This window comes from Aquarana catesbeiana, linkage group LG12 (genome assembly GCF_042186555.1).
Source record: "Aquarana catesbeiana isolate 2022-GZ linkage group LG12, ASM4218655v1, whole genome shotgun sequence".
NCBI classification, from domain to species: Eukaryota; Metazoa; Chordata; class Amphibia; order Anura; family Ranidae; genus Aquarana; species Aquarana catesbeiana.
The window spans coordinates 157,322,115-157,339,269 of record NC_133335.1 but is presented as its reverse complement, the minus strand read 5'-3'; the positions used below and the strand labels follow the sequence as shown (position 1 = coordinate 157,339,269).

Genomic DNA, 17,155 nt, shown 5'->3' with positions numbered 1-17,155 from the left:
TGGAGACATTTTGGACAAGGCCAGGTCAGGCCGAGACAACTGCTCGAGAGGACCGTTTGTTGGCTTGAAAATCCAAGGCCAGCCCATTTTCCACTGCAGCAGAGCTCCACGAGACCTCGTCACCTGAAGTCCCTGTGTCAACCAGAACAGTTTGTCGGATTCTGTCTCGAAATGGCCTCCATGGTCGAATCCGTGCCCATAAGCCAGCACTAAACAAAAGACAATTGAAAAACCGTGTGGCATTTGTCAAGGGCCACAGCCTGCTAAAAGGATGGACTCTGGAAAAGTGGCAGAAGGTGGATTTTTCAGATGAATCTTCTGTTGAATTACACCATAGTCGCTGCAAATATTGCAGGAGACCTACTAGAACCCGCATGGAGCCGAGATTTACCCAGAAAACAGTGAAGTTTGGTGGAGGCAAAATCATGGTCTGGGGTTACATCCAGTATGGGGGCGTGCGAGGGATCTGCAGGGTGGAAGGCAACATCAATAGTCTAAAATACCAAGAAATCTTAGCTACCTCTTATATTCCCAACCATAAAAAAGGCCAAATTTTGCAGCAGGATGGTGCACCATCTCATACTTCCATCTCCATATCAAAGTTCCTTAAGGCAAAGAAGATCAAGATGCTCCAGGATTGGCCAGCCCAGTCACCAGACATGAACATCATTGAGCATATGTGGTGTAGGATGAAAGATGAAGCATGGAAGACGAAACCAAAGAATATCGATGAACTCTGGGAGGTATGCAAGACTGTTTTCTTTGCTATTCCTGATGATTTCATCAATAAATTGTATGAATCCTTGCCAAACCGCATGGATGCTGTCCTTCAAGCTCATGGAAGTCATACAAGATGTTAAATGTGGATCTCACAGCACTACTACTTAACCACTTGCCGACCGCCTAACGCAGATATACTGCGGCAGAATGGCACGGGCAGGCAAAATCACATACCTAGTACGTGATTGCTTGCCGCGGGGGGTCCGATCAGAACCCCCCCCGGTGCCCGAGGTGTCTGGGAGCGTTCAGAGATGAGGGGGAGGCCATCCATTCGTGGCCCCCCCTCACGTTCGCTCCCAGCCAATGAGAATCTTCCCCTGCCTCTGTATAGTAAACAGAGGCAGAGGAAGTGATGTCATCTCTCCTCGGCTCGGTATTTTCCGTCCGGCGCCGAGGAGAGAAGACATCTGAGTGAGTTACACCAACACACACATACAGTAGAACATGCCAGGCACACAATACACCCCCGATCACCCCCTAATCACTCCCCTCCGTCACACTGACACCAAGCAGTTTTTTTTTTTTTTTTTTTCCTGATTACTGCATTGGTGTCAGTTTGTGACAGTTAGTGTGGTAGGGCAGTTAGTATTAGCCCTTAGCCCTAGGTCTAGGGTACCCCCCAAATAAAGTTTTAACCCCTTAATCACAGCCCGTCGTCAGTGTCACTAAGCGATCGTTTTTCTGATCGCTGTATTAGTGTCACTGGTGACGCTATTTAGGGAAGTAAATATTTAGGTTTGCCGTCAGCGTTTTATAGCGTCAGGGACCCCCATATACTACCCAATAAAGGTTTAACCCCTTGATTGCCCCCTAGTTAACCTTTTCACCAGTGATCACCGTATAACTGTTACGGGTGACGCTGGTTAGTTAGTTTATTTTTTATAGTGTCAGGGCACCCGCCATTTATTACCGAATAAAGGTTTAGCCCCCTGATCACCTGGCGGTGATATGCGTCGCCCCAGGCAGCGTCAGGTTAGCGCCAGTAGCGCTAACACCCACGCACGCAGCATACGCCTCCCTTAGTGGTATAGTATCTGAACGGATCAATATCTGATCCGATCAGATCTATACTAGCGTCCCCAGCAGTTTAGGGTTCCCAAAAATGCAGTGTTAGCGGGATCAGCCCAGATACCTGCTAGCAGTATCGATCGATCACTGTCACTTACAAAACATTAAACGCATAACTGCAGCGTTTGCAGAGTCAGGCCTGATCCCTGCAATCGCTAACAGTTTTTTTGATAGCGTTTTGGTGAACTGGCAAGCGCCAGCGGCCTAGTACATCCCGGTCGTAGTCAAACCAGCACTGCAGTAACACTTGGTGACGTGGTGAGTCCCATAAGTGCAGTTCAAGCTGGTGAGGTGGCAAGCACAAGTAGTGTCCCGCTGCCACCAAGAAGAAGACAAACAGGCCCGACGTGCCCATAGTGCCCTTCCTGCTGCATTCGCCAATCCTAATTGGGAACCCACCGCTTCTGCAGCGCCCGTACTTCCCTCATTCACATCCCCAACCAAATGCAGTCGGCTGCATGAGAGGCATTTTCTTTATGTCCTCCCGAGTACCCCTACCCAATGAACCCCCCCAAAAAAGATGTGTCTGCAGCAAGCGCGGATATAGGTGTGACACCCGCTATTATTGTCCCTCCTGTCCTGACAATCCTGGTCTTTGCATTGGTGAATGTTTTGAACGCTACCATTCACTAGTTGAGTATTAGCGTAGGGTACAGCATTGCACAGACTAGGCACACTTTCACAGGGTCTCCCAAGATGCCATCGCATTTTGAGAGACCCGAACCTGGAACTGGTTACAGTTATAAAAGTTAGTTACAAAAAAAGTGTAAAAAAAAAAAAAAAAAAAAAAAAACACAAAAAAATATATAAAATATAAAAAAAAAAATAGTTGTTGTTTTATTGATCTCTCTCTCTATTCTCTCTCTATTGTTCTGCCCTTTTTTACTGTATTCTATTCTGCAATGTTTTATCATGTTTGCTTTTCAGGTATGCAATTTTTTATACTTTACCGTTTACTGTGCTTTATTGTTAACCATTTTTTTGTCTTCAGGTACACCATTCACGACTTTGAGTGGTTATACCAGAATGATGCCTGCAGGTTTAGGTATCATCTTGGTATCATTCTTTTCAGCCAGCGGTCGGCTTTCATGTAAAAGCAATCCTAGCGGCTAATTAGCCTCTAGACTGCTTTTACAAGCAGTGGGAGGGAATGCCCCCCCCTACCGTCTTCCATGTTTTTCTCTGGCTCTCCTGTCCCAACAGGGAACCTGAGAATGCAGCCGGCGATTCAGCCAGCTGACCATAGAGCTGATCAGAGTGGCTCCAAACATCTCTATGGCCTAAGAAACCAGAAGCTACGAGCATTTTATGACTTAGATTTCGCCGGATGTAAACAGCGCCATTGGGAAATTGGGAAAGCATTTTATCACACCGATCTTGGTGTGGTCAGATGCTTTGAGGGCAGAGGAGAGATCTAGGGTCTAATAGACCCCAATTTTTTCAAAAAAAGAGTACCTGTCACTACCTATTGCTATCATAGGGGCTATTTACATTCCCTGAGATAACAATAAAAATTATAAAAAAAAAAAAAATGAAAGGAACAGTTTAAAAATAAGATAAAAAAGCAAAAAAAAATAAATAAAAAAAATAAAAAAAACAAAGCACCCCTGTCCCCCCCCCTGCTCTCGCGCTAAGGCGAACGCAAGCGTCGGTCTGGCGTCAAATGTAAACAGCAATTGCACCATGCATGTGAGGTATCGCCACGAAGGTCAGATCGAGGGCAGTAATTTTAGCAGTAGACCGCCTCTGTAAATCTAAAGTGGTAACCTGTAAAGACTTTTAAAAATGTATTTATGTTGTTGCCACTGCACGTTTGTGCGCAATTTTAAAGCATGTCATGTTTGGTATCCATGTACTCGGCCTAAGATCATCTTTTTTATTGCATCAAACATTTGGGCAATATAGTGTGTTTTAGTGCATTAAAATTTAAAAAAGTGAGTTTTTTCCCCAAAAAATGCATTTGAAAAATCGCTGCGCAAATACTGTGTGAAAAAAAAAAATGAAACACCCACCATTTTAATCTGTAGGGCATTTGCTTTAAAAAAAATATATAATGTTTGGGGGTTCAAAGTAATTTTCTTGCAAAAAAAAAAAAATTTTTTCATGTAAACAAAAAGTGTCAGAAAGGGCTTTGTCTTCAAGTGGTTAGTGGTGATGTGTGACATAAGCTTCTAAATGTTGTGCATAAAATGCCAGGACAGTTCAAACCCCCCCCAAATGACCCCATTTTGGAAAATAGACACCCCAAGCTATTTGCTGAGAGGCATGTCGAGTCCATGAAATATTTTATATTGTGACACAAGTTGCGGGAAAGAGATACATTTTTTTTTTTTTGCACAAAGTTGTCACTAAATGATATATTGCTCAAACATGCCATGGGAATATGTGAAATTACACCCCAAAATACATTCTGTTGCTTCTCCTGAGTACGGGTATACCACATGTATGAGACTTTTTGGGAGCCTAGCCTCGTACGGGACCCCGAAAACCAAGCACCGCCTTCAGGCTTTCTAAGGGCGTAAATTTTTGATTTCACTCTTCACTGCCTCTCACAGTTTCGGAGGCACAAACCCCCCCCCCCCAAATTACCCTATTTGGAAAGTAGATACCCCAAGCTATTTGCTGAGAGGTATAGTGAGTATTTTGCAGACCTCACTTTTTGTCACAAAGTTTTAAAAATTGAAAAGAGAAAAAAAAAAAAATTTTTTTCCTTTCTTTCTTCATTTTCAAAAACAAATTAGAGCTGCATACTCACCATGCCTCTCAGCAAATAGCTTGGGGTGTCTACTTTCCAAAATGGGGTCATTGGGGGGGGGGTTGTGCCACCTGGGCATTCCATGACCTCCGAAACTGTGATAGGCAGTGAAGAGTGAAATCAAAAATTTACGCCCTTAGAAATCCTGAAGGCGGTGATTGGTTTTCGGGGCCCCCGTACGCGGCTAGGCTCCCAAAAAGTCCCACACATGTGGTATCCCCGTACTCAGGAGAAGCATCTGAATGTATTTTGGGGTGCAATTCCACATATGCCCATGGCCTGTGTGAGCAATATATAATTTAGTGACAACTTTTTGTAATTTTTTTTTTTTTTTTGTCATTATTCAATCACTTGGGACAAAAAAAAATTAATATTCAATGGGCTCAACATGCCTCTCAGCAATTTCCTTGGGGTGTCTACTTTCCAAAATGGGGGGGGGGGGTTTGTACCGCCCTGCCATTTTAGCACCTCAAGAAATGACATAGGCAGTCATAAACTAAAAGCTGTGTAAATTCCAGAAAATGTACCCTAGTTTGTAGACGCTAGGCCGAATACATTTTGGCCTAAATGTATGACTAAAATTGAGTTTATTGGATTTTTTTTATAACAAAAAGTAGAAAATATCATTTTTTTTTTTTCAAAATTTTTGGTCTTTTTCCGTTTATAGCGCAAAAAATAAAAACCGCAGAGGTGATCAAATACCATCAAAAGAAAGCTCTATTTGTGGGAAGAAAAGGACGCAAATTTCGTTTGGGTACAGCATTGCATGACCGTGCAATTTCTGTATAGGCGTCAAAACTTTTGTCTTGCCAAAATTTGACCTGTCTGTCTTGATTAAATGATAAATCTTTTTTCAGTGAAACTAATTTGTTTCTTGTACAAAGGTTTTTATTGAAAATATATCAACAGAAAAGTACAAAACCGTGATGGATACATCATAAATGAACAGGTACGTGACTGCCGGTAACCAGCCATTAGAGCTAATGATCAAAAAAAATGTAGGCCTGGTCTCAGGCTACTCCAAGCCGAGGCCAGGCGACATACCAAGGCACATCCTCAACTCGCGTTTACTAGCGTAACTATAAAGAACCAGCACGAAGTAGTATCTTTGCAAACGCACATGAATAACTGAAAAAATACATAGCAAGATATTGTTACATTATGAAACGTTACATGCAAAAAAAAAAAAGGAGGAACAAAAAGAACCAAAAATAAAGTCAGCTTAAATTGACTAACTTTCAAGAGGAAAACATAGCTCTGCATGTGATAATTCGTATGTTATATTAAATATCCAATCTTTGCAGAATTAAGCCTGAGGGCTTGAATGAGGAGAAGGAGAAAGAAAATGAAAGTAGGAGAAGACGGGGGTAGAAAGAAGGGAAGAAGGGACCCTGGGGTGGGGGGAACGGAGGCTCATTATAGGGAAAGGAGCGTATGGTCGAATCTTGATCGGCGGTTATAATTCACCCAGGGTTGCCATATCCTGAGGAACTTGTCATGTGTGTCCAACAATATGGCCGTAAGTTTCTCGTTTTACCATGATATCATTCACGGTGTTTTTAACTGCTTCAAAACTAAGGTTCAGAGTTTTCCAGGCCCTTGCTATGGTCAATTTAGTTGCAGTGAAAATATGTGCTGCTAGTTGACGTTCAGGACGAAGAAGTTCTGTAATCGGTTTCCATAAAAGGGCTTCAAAAGGGTCCCGCTTTATGGTGGTATTAAAAAGATTACGTAGTAGTGCATATACTCTGACCCATAATCTGCAAACCCTGGGACAGGTCCACCAAATATGCGCCATCGTGCCTTCCTGTGAACACCCACGAAAACAAAGAGGGGAATAGGCTGGAATGAAGCTTGCTAATCTAGCCGGGGTATAATACCATCTATAGAAGACTTTGTAAGCGTTCTCCAAAAAGAGAATATTCTTAGAGCATTTAGATAGCGCAGTAGTCATGGTTTGCCAATCCTCCGGGTCTAATTGTTTCCCAAGCTCAGCCTTCCATTGGAGATGGTAGGGTCTCAATGGTGGTGTCTTGGACTCAATTATAGCGATATATATTAGAGAAATCAAACCCGAGGATTGGGGGCGCGATCTACAAAGGCTCTCAAATTGGGTCATAATAAAGGGGGCAGAATGGGATTTTATAAGCTGTTGGAGAAAATGTCTAATTTGTAGGTAACTATAATGCTCCCTAAGGGGATATCGTATGAGGAACGTAAAGCCACAAAAGGGATGATCTTGGTTGGGGTGAATAACGAATGAACATCTGTGAAACCATTATCGGACCACCATTTAAACTGCAGTGGATTATCATAACCTGGTTTAAATAAAGGGCAGTGGAGGAGACGAAGTAGTGGGAGATGAGGAGAAATTAGACCTGCTGAGTATTTAACCGCATCCCACAGTTTAAGGGAGTGAGCTAGACATGGACCTATGGTATGGGGGCGATGTGTTTTTAGGAAGCCAAGGAAGAGAAGCTAAAGGCGTTGGGTGTGCGTCGACTAAATCAATGGTGGCCCATAGTGGCATTTGTTGTTTTTCATGGTAAGATAATGGGGCGATACCCGCAGCTGTATAATATGCTTGCAAATTAGGAACTGAAAGGCCACCATTGACCCTGCGCGCATAAAGCACTTGTCTCTTGATCCTGGGTCTCTTGGAGCCCCATATAAACGGCATAATTTTACGTTGATGTATTTGAATGATGTGGGGGGGGGGGCACTAGGACTGGCAGAACTCTAAAATAATAGAGCAATTTAAGGAGGTAGGTCATGCGTACCGTCGCTATTCTGCCGAACCAAGAGATCGGAAGTGTGGACCAAGAGGCAAGCATAGCCTCCAGCTTTCGGAAAAGCGGAGGAAAATTGGCTTGGTATAATCCCGAGTACCTCGGAGTAAGTTTAATACCTAAATAGGGTAGTGAGGTTAACCGCTGAAATGAAAATGCCGATTGTAGGGATTCTAATTCCGGGGCCCGAAGGTTAATAGACATCGCTTTAGATTTTGCCGGATTAACTGAAAGGCCCAAAAACGAGGCGAAGGAGTCTAAGAGAGAGAATAAATTGGGGAGGGAGATTCTGGGTTTAGTAATGGTTAATAAAATGTCATCTGCAAACAGGGACAATTTGTGCGCAGTCCCTGCTATTTCCACTCCTGATATATCTGAGTGAGAGCGTATGGCCTCCGCCAGGGGTTCAAGTGCTAGTATTAATAGAAGTGGGGAGAGCGGGCATCCCTGGCGGGTTCCTCTCTTAATAGGGAAAGTAGGTGATTCATATCCATAATAACGCACTTTAGCCTGAGGGGAGTGATATATGGCTGAGACCCAACCCAGAAAGGAGGCGCCAAAACCATAATGTGTGAGGACCTGTGTCAAATAGGGCCAAGATAAAGTATCGAAAGCCTTATTAACATCTAAGGAAAGAAACATTGTCTCCAGGGACCTTTCATGTGCTATATGCTGGATTTGAAGGAGTCGTCTAATGGCATCTCCTGCCTGCCTGCGGGGGACAAAACCCACCTGATCTTTATCAGGCGCGGTAGAAAGGAATTCAAACGGCCAGAATTTTCGCTAATATCTTCATGTCAATGTTAATTAAAGAGATTGGCCGAACATTTGCCCAGGAAGAATGGTCCTTGTCTGGTTTAGGGATCATCACTATGTTGGCAGTCAGCAAGTCTGGTGTAAATGGATGACCCCCCTTGACCGAATTGTACATAGCCGCTAGATGTGGGGCCAGAACCTCTGCAAATTTTTGGTAATACAAAGCAGTGAAACCATCTGGACCTAGTCTTTTGTCCACTTTCAGTTCCTTGATACACTGGAGAACCTCAGAGACCTGTATGTCTCGGTCCATTAGGGAAGTATGGGATTCCGATAGGGAAGGTAAAGATCTCTTACTCAAAAAAGCAGTCAGGCCCTGAGTTGAAAGGTGATTTGGGGGGGAGTAAAGCTTAGTAAGTCGGTAACGGAATTCTTCCAAAATCCGCTGGGGGTTTCCCGTGAGGATGTTATGGCGGGTGCGCAAGGGTATGGGGGTAAATTTCGAGGTAAAAGTACGCAGTCTGTTAGCCAGCTGCGCATTGGGTTTGTTTGCCTTAGCATACCATTTCTGGCGGGCCCAACGTAAGGTACGGTCCGCCTCATCTGACAGGCATAGATCCAAGTCTGTACGGGCTTTGTCTAAAAGTCTGCGATTAGCAGGGGTGGGGGTTAATTTAAAGGCCGCCGAGCGGTCCTCCAAGTTCTGCTCTAGCTTGCGTCAGGCCTGAATTCTTTCTCTTTTGCTTTGAGATGCTATTCGAATAACACGACCTCGGAGGACCGCCTTATAAGCCTCCCATAATGTTATTGGGGACGAGACCGAACCTGCATTAAGTCTAAAGTATTCCTCAGAAGCTTCTTTAAGTTCACTGAGGATCGGTTTTAAAGATAAAAGTGAATCGTTCATCACCCAGGGAGCGTGTTGTGGTTTAGTGTGTAGAGAACGACAAACAGTTAGGACCGGATCGTGGTCTGACCACGGGACTGCTAGAATCAATACCGAATCTATTAAAGGGAGATGTTTCCGTAACACAAACGCATGGTCGATTCTGGAATGGGAGTGGTAAGGGTGGGAATAGTGGGTGTAGTCCCTGCCCACGGGATGAAATTCCCGCCATATGTCCACTAGATCTAAGTTTTGTAAGGCCAACAAAAAATTTTTTGCCGCAGGAGGGGGGGCTTTGTGATCCGCCGGGTATTTATCAAGGGCAGGATTGAGCGTCACATTAGAATCACCCGCCAACAGGAGGATGCCTCTCTGTTGGACCTGTAACAGACATGAGACAAAAACGGACCTGGATTGTCATTCGGGGCATAATAGGTCATTATGGTTACTTCATTATCCTGAACGGAGCCCTGCAAGAGAAGATATCTGCCATTAGGGTCAGCTATCTGCTTGTTGCAGGCAAATGGGATCGATTTTCGTATGGCTATAAGAACCCCTCTCTGTTTAGTAGGACCGTTAGCTAAATAGACTTGGGGATAGTTTGCTGCAAAATATTTGGGACAGGAAGAAGAAAAGTGAGTTTCCTGTAAACAGGCTATGTCTATTTTTTGTTGCTTAAGATATTTAAAAATCTTGACTCTTTTTTTGTGGGGAATTCATGCCCTCAACATTCAGGGACAGCCAGTGAAGGGTCATTGGGACTGAAATATAATGCTATGATCTACTCCATCCGCACTCCCCAGGGTCCGAGGGAAAAGGGAAGGGGAGAGGGAAAGAAAAGTGAGAGAAAAGTAGTAAGAACAGGAAAGGACATAATATATGAGAATACCAAAAAGAACTCTAATTAGGGTATGTAGTGACTACGTTGATGTATCACGCCATGGGCAATAAAGCCCACAACAGGGTGGGACCATAGCCAAGGCAAATATCTTAGCCATGTGCCAACCCATGGGGGGAGCAGTGGTCCGTCGGAACCACCGGCCTATAGTGAAGACAATACAAACAGATTAAATAATATTGACATAAATTTTAAACATTTATTAAGAAATAGCATCAGAACAAGCAACTTAAAATGAGTTACAATATGAGAACCTCAGTGCAGCATTCCCTCTAGTTTATCTCTATCTATTTTCCGCATCCTCTAGTTTATCTCTGAGAGCGTCCAATTCTGCGGACATTTTGTCTACCTCTTCATCATGGCCCTCCAACATGGTGGTAGCCAGTTCCATACGACGTTCCAATTGATTAGTGCGGTGGCCTATCTCTTTAAGGCCGTGGACCAAATCTGAGGAAAGCTTTCGTGAGGCAGCCGTTATCTCATCTCGAACAATGCTGCAGAACTTAGTTAGCATAACATCAGAGTCAGCAGGGTGAGGGCTTATGTGATCTGTGGGGAACAGATGGAGGCTTTCAGCAGGAGAACCCTGTCCCAGATCAGAGAGCTGTGTATCATCAGGTTCTGGAGGCTCAGGCGCCATCTTAGATTTGCCTTTGCCTGGGACTGGGGTTCTGGAGCCGCTCTGCTGATTTTTTTTTTTTTTTTTTTAAGCTTGTTTTTTGTAGAGCGGTACATCACCGCTTGCAGCACCAGGAATTCCTCTATCCAGTGGGGTATAGCGGTCCTCTCCCCGTAACTTCTATGTCAGATTAGGCCGGGTTACAGTATCCAACGGCGTGCAGCGGAGGACTCAAACGTCCATTACCTTCGCTCGCGCGTATGCGCCCCCCTTAGGCCGTATTTTACATAGCTAGAGAAAGGGCTTTATTAAACATGATGTGGTCATTAGTCAATAGTCCTGTGGGCCTATGTAGGGATTGTGAGGGGGTGTCTATTAAGGCAGATGATGCTTAAAACTCCTTGAAAGAACAGGCAGCCGAATATCAGAAGAGGAGTTCGTTTAAGAGTCTCTGGAGTACCAAGATGGCCGCCACCCTCCAGGAGTAGGCCGAAGCCGCGGACTTTCCTATGGAGCGGCTGCCAGATGTGTAAGATCTGCTCTGTTGAGGCCCAAAACCCACAGTCAAGGACAGGCGCCGCTACACAGGAGGACAGGTACTGCAAGGGTTGTCTCCCAGGGGGTGGAAGTGCTCACTGCGGCCCAGGCGATCTGTAACTGAAACCGGCGGCCTCCCGAGGACGACCGGCCGCGGAGCAGGAGGGAACGGCAGTAGGGGGTCCCTCTCCCTGTCCTTTGGCTGATACTCTGCCCGATGCCCTCCGGAGGCGGATTAGTCCACGGCCGAGGTCCGGATGCGCTCTCTCTCCATGGACCACGGCCTTCAGAGGCAGAAGGACGCCGGGCGGTCTGTTGAAACTAATTTATTTCAGTGCATTAAACATCATTTGGGAGGGCTTTAGCTTTTCATATGAGCTATTTCTAACACCAATTGATTAATTAAAAGTCAGGTTAATAGCAGGAGTTTCTACAAAATAGAGAAGCGACAAGTCTTTTGTCAGGGACTGTATACAGTAGATTTCTGTGTCTGTGATGGCTCTCCTCCACCTGACTTATTTTTAGATGTATCTGACTTCCTTTTCCAGTTTTCATACATGTCCCATGATATTTTGAGCCTCTGTAGCTTCAGGGTGGGGCTATGGGAGTCACTTGTACAAGTTCTGGAAGTTGATGTGGTTGGGTCATAGGGTTACTGTGGGTGTTTCTTGGCCTTCATGTGGGTGGTGAAAGGTGTAAATGCATACCTCCCAGCTTTCTGAGATGGGAATGGGGGACACCTATTGGCAAAAGTGTGTAGGCATAGGACACACCCCCAGCTCTCTCTATTTGAATGAGAATTACTCAGTCATGCAACACTGTACCCAAATTAAATTTTTATAATTTTTTTTTTTTGCTCACACCAATAAAGCTTTTTTCACCACAGGGGTTCTTATTTTTTGTGCTACAAATGGAAACTACAACTACACCCCAAAACGCATTCTGCTACTCGTCCTGAGTATGACGATACCACACGTGTGAGACTTTTTCACAGCCTGGACAAATAGAGAAGCGCAACATCCAAGTTGCACCTTCAGCCAATATCCACTGTAAGACCAGGCCTTCTGCTGACACTTTTTGTTTACAGGTAAAAATCTGTATTTTTGCTAGAAAATGACTTAGAACCCCCAAACATTATATATTTTTGTAGCAGAGGCCCTAGGGAATAAAATGGTGGGTTTTGCACAATTTTTATGCCACGCGGTATTTGCGTAGCAGTTTCTCAAATGCAATTTTACACACAAACACATAAATACATTTTAATGAATTTCAGTGCACACAGAGACAATATAATACCCACATTTTTAGCAAAATATGGTGTTGCGCCGGGTAAATAGATACCAAACATATCACACTTTAAAAAAAATTTAGCACACTTGTGAAATGGCATCAAACTTTGGTATTTGGAAATCTTCATAGGCGACGCTTTATAAGCCTTTTATTGGTTACCAGTTTACAGATACACAGGAGGTAGGAGATAGGACAGATATACAGGAGGTTTGGTGCTAGAATTTATTCTTTCGCTGTGACGTTCACAGCGATACCTCACATGTGTGGTGCGATCGCTGTTTATGTATGTGTACGGAACCAACGTGTGCGTTTGCCTTTGCGCACGAGCTTGGGTGGACTGGGGCGCTTTAAATGTTTTGTTTATTGGTGGGACACTGGTACACTGACAGATGTTGATCGGCCACCGGCAGACCCTGACAGATGTTAATGTCACAATGGTTCACTATTGCAGATGTTTTGTGCACTGGTACAGATGTGGTGGACAGACAGATGTTTTGTTCCAGTCATAGCGACCATATCCCGATCCCATCTTGGCTGTATATACTGTATACTGTATATACTGGCTTTTGAAATTTAAAAATGCAGCAATTTAGAAATGGAATGAAAGTTTTAGCACTGTGACTAACTTTTTTTATAGTTAAAGGGGTTGTAAACCCTCAAGGTTTTTCACCTTAATGCATTCTATGCTATGTGTTACACATTGTGTGCTTATAACGGTGAATTACATTGCTATAAGCAACCATTTTACTGAATAAAACTTGATTTAGTTTTGTTTAGTTGTGATTAGCTGTGATTGGCCAAAGCTAATCACATGGTACAGATGGGCTGTGATTTTCCCTGTCTGTACCATGTGATAAAATTGACCAATCACAGCTACCAACACACTTTTACACATTTGGCATGAAGGAAAGCCATCCATTGTATACAACTGTCATGTGACCTGCTGTGATTGGTCATGGGGGTCACATGGTACTGGCAGCGAGCCAGTAGTCTGATCAGTCATCGGGTGTGTCGAGAGTGACAGCGCTTTCTAAAAGGACATCATATGTCGCCCAGTCAGGATGGGAAAGCCACTGTACGGCTATCATTCTGCTATAGGATGGGCGGGAAGGTGTTAACAATGCTGCTGTTCAAAGGTGCCCCTTGTGCTCCTTCACCTGGAGTTGGTAACTAACACAGGAGGTGTGTTACTGTCCAGATCACCAGGTGAAAACAGAGGGGGAAAAAGCCTAAAAGAAAACAAATGCAGCCACCACATCTAATGATTGGTAAGCTGCAATATATTACAATTTTGGTTTAGGGTTTAATACCGCTTTAACAATTTGTCATAGTGACTATTATCATTGGAACAGAGACTGAGGGAATATCCAAACTTTTTATTTTAAGTTTATTTAATAATATGGAATATATAATGACCTATTGTATGGTCCACTATTGCAAAAATACTGGGGGTGGTATTCATTAAAGCTACTTTTCTGGATTTTAAAGTTTTACTAAACCCAGTTATATGAACTGGGTTTAGAGATCAAATTTTTTATTTAAAGAAAATAAAATATTATTAATATATTGTAATCTATTATATGCTGGCCATATAAAAACAATGTCTTCCTTCAAAAAAATGAATTTTACGATTTAACGATTTTCTAATCATTAGTGGGGTCAATTTGACGTTCGTTTTAGACCACAGTGATGGGGAAATTCAAAGGAGCAGAATAGAAAACTTCTTGGTCAAGGGACCGTGTATGTGGGACCGTGTATGTGGTTTTCTTTCAGAAATTACATTCAATTTAAAATTGAATGTTAAATATCTCCTAAACATTGCAAGTTTAGGAGATATTCACGGTATCTACAGGTAAGCCTTATTCTAGGCTTACCTGTAGGTAAAAGTGGTAGTACAGGGTGTACAACCACTTTAATTTCCACAGTGAGTATAACGAGCATGCTATTCTGCATATACAGACTGATTTTACTGTTGTGGGTTTAGTAACACTTTAATTCCTCTTGTTAATGTGTTGAGTACTATTTTCAAGTATAATTTTGGGATATTAAACAAAAAAAAAAAATTCACAAAATATCTGTGGTGTATATTCTCTCCTTAGAGTTACCCACTAATAAAAACACAAAAAAATATTTACCTATATTTTTCCCTAGATAGATTGGATAAGCTGACTCAGCTTCAATTCCCCCTCATAACGTTAATCTCTAATACAAAAAATTTTGGTATTATATTAAATACTTTCAGTCCTGTGCTGGCTTCGTGGTCGCCACTCTTGACGTTCTAAACGTACATTTATGAATTATTAACCATAAGATATGAGGTTGGTTAAATAAGGATTCTTCTAACCAGAAGTGAAAGCTTAAATATAATAACATTTATTAAAGAAGCGTTAAAAGTCTACCTAATACACAGACAATAGCTATAGTCTTAAGGGAGAAAATATTAGGTTATAGTACAAGAAGACAAAGTATAATCATTACAATACAAATGGTAAACAAACAAACATGACAAGCAGGTATACCTTTAAGTGCTGGAAGATGCTCTGATAATTACCTATATTATGAATGTTCCTGGGCCCAGGTCAGTTTTCATCTCCCTACTACTCTCTTTGGAATACCTTCTTATAGGCCCATCTCTCATTGAATTGAATAGGGCCAATCTGATTGGTTTATTCTGTTAGCCCTCTATTCCCACCAGGCGTATCTCCTAATTTGGGCAACTTCCTCCTGTTGTGGTAACGAGCTGGGGATAATTTGTTTGAAGAGGGATTAAGGTGAAAGTCATCACCTTCTCTTGAAAGGGGTACTTAACTTATGCATGGCCTTAGCCAGGGCAAAATCTCCTTTCCTGAACAGATGAAAGAAATATTCTCATCCTCTCAAACACCCCTTTGAAATGGACAAATGGTTGATTAGCATGGAGGAATACAAAGGCCTTTGTTGACCTAATGAATTTGGCCCTATAACAACTACACTTCAGATGGTATCTGTCCTTGACCCTTTGAACATCAAATATACGTAATCAGCTGATTGTCTTCCCAGCACATCCTTCTCGCATACTACAAGTAGCTGTTAAATGCATTAGCTCTTTTCAGCCAGATCCTGTCGCGTATTCACATCTAGCTAAATTACCCCTTTACTGAAACCCTGTCACATACACACAACTATTATTCCTTATCCAAAAATATATATATACACATCTATATACAGATATTCTCAGTTGCTAATGGATATTACTCATAAACTCCTCATAAGGCAACAGACTGATTTTACTGTTGTGGGTTTAGTAACACTTTAATTCCTCTTGTTAATGTGTTGCGCCAAGTTCCTGGAGCAGATGCGACACTTATGATTCTGACAGCAACTCCTGCGCTAAATTCGGGTAGTTCTAAAATGTGTCACTTTTACATTTTGTCGCATTGAAAGTCAAGCAAATTAAGACCAACTGCCTTTTTGACGTACAAAAAGAAGTACTGGCTCAGACAGATTTTGCAAGTGTCTCTGGTGCATTATGAAAGTGGCGCAGCATGAGCCAAATTCAGGTACAAGCTGTAGACAGAGGTATATGAATTTGGCACATTCTTCACCACTTTCAAAATGCACAGGAGACTTCAAATCGGCCTGTGCCCATCTCTATTAATTCCAGTGACTGTGTTTTGACAGCTACTTGTTGTTAAATTGACTCTAAACTCTGGTTGCAAAAAAAAGAAAATTAAAAAAAAAAAACAAATTCTATTCAAGTATGTATTCTTAATTCAAAAATGTACCTTCTGTTGCTCTCAACCCCTTCCAAATCTCCAAGTTCCTTTTTCTATTTTTTAGCAGCTGTGATCTGACTTTGTGTTAGAGGGTCCCTACGTTTGTTCTCCATGGTTCAGGGAGAATGTTGTGGGAAGGGGCACCTTTTAAAAACAGAATTTGGCTGTCAAAATGCAGAAGCTTTAAGTTCTCTTTTTTTTTTTTCACACTGTTATAGTGGGTTTTCTTTAGATTTGACTGCCATGCCCATCTAAGTCTGCTGTGTCCACAGAGTGACAGTGCTACTGTGTGAAATCACTCTAGCACAACCAGCGTTATCACCCTATTAATGGAAGTAGAAAAATAAAGGATCTAATGGCAGGATCAACGGGTAATAAAACCGTTCACATGGGTGGCAAAGGGACAGTAAATACAATTGGTTGATCTGTGTTTTTACCGCCTCCTGACTGTCTACCTACAAAAAAGAAATAGTGGCCACCAGGGTGGATTTGATTTAAATCAAGTTGATTTTAATCACAATTTAAATCACTAGTAAAAAGGCTTGATTTAAATCAACTCGAATTTAAATCATAATTTTTAAAGAAAAAACTGTCATCTCTGTCCCGCAGCAGCTCCTCCTGTGACCCCCTGTTGATTCACCGACAGTCCCATTCACTTTAATGGGACGGCTGGTGATGCGGCAGTGACACAACAAGGTGAGGAGCGTGGTGGCAGCAGGGGAGTGGGTTCCCAGTAACAGGCGCTGCCATGATGGATCTGAAATGACAGGTGCTCTTTAAAAGTAAGGCGTTATTCTTGCTTGTAGTTAGAATCTTTAATATTTGCAAACAAAATTAAGGTTTCCTATTTAGAATAATAAGCTGTCAGGTTATTAAAACAGCGATATCAGGATTCAATCATACAGTTTGTAGTGTACATAGATTTGAAAAATAATTGGATAAAGGAATATTCCCGAACTTTGTTTTATCTCATGGTTACTGTGAAATTGTGTGAATGCATAAATGCAGGCATGTCATCTCAG

The 17,155-nt window shown here is 42.5% G+C and overlaps 1 protein-coding gene across 2 annotated transcripts in view; it reads left to right on the top strand.

Moving 5' to 3' along the window:
- Positions 1-17,155, top strand: part of LOC141113182 (signal transducer and activator of transcription 5B) — a 579,035-nt gene that overhangs the window by 29,177 nt on the left and 532,703 nt on the right. The gene's annotated exons all lie outside the window — the stretch shown is intronic.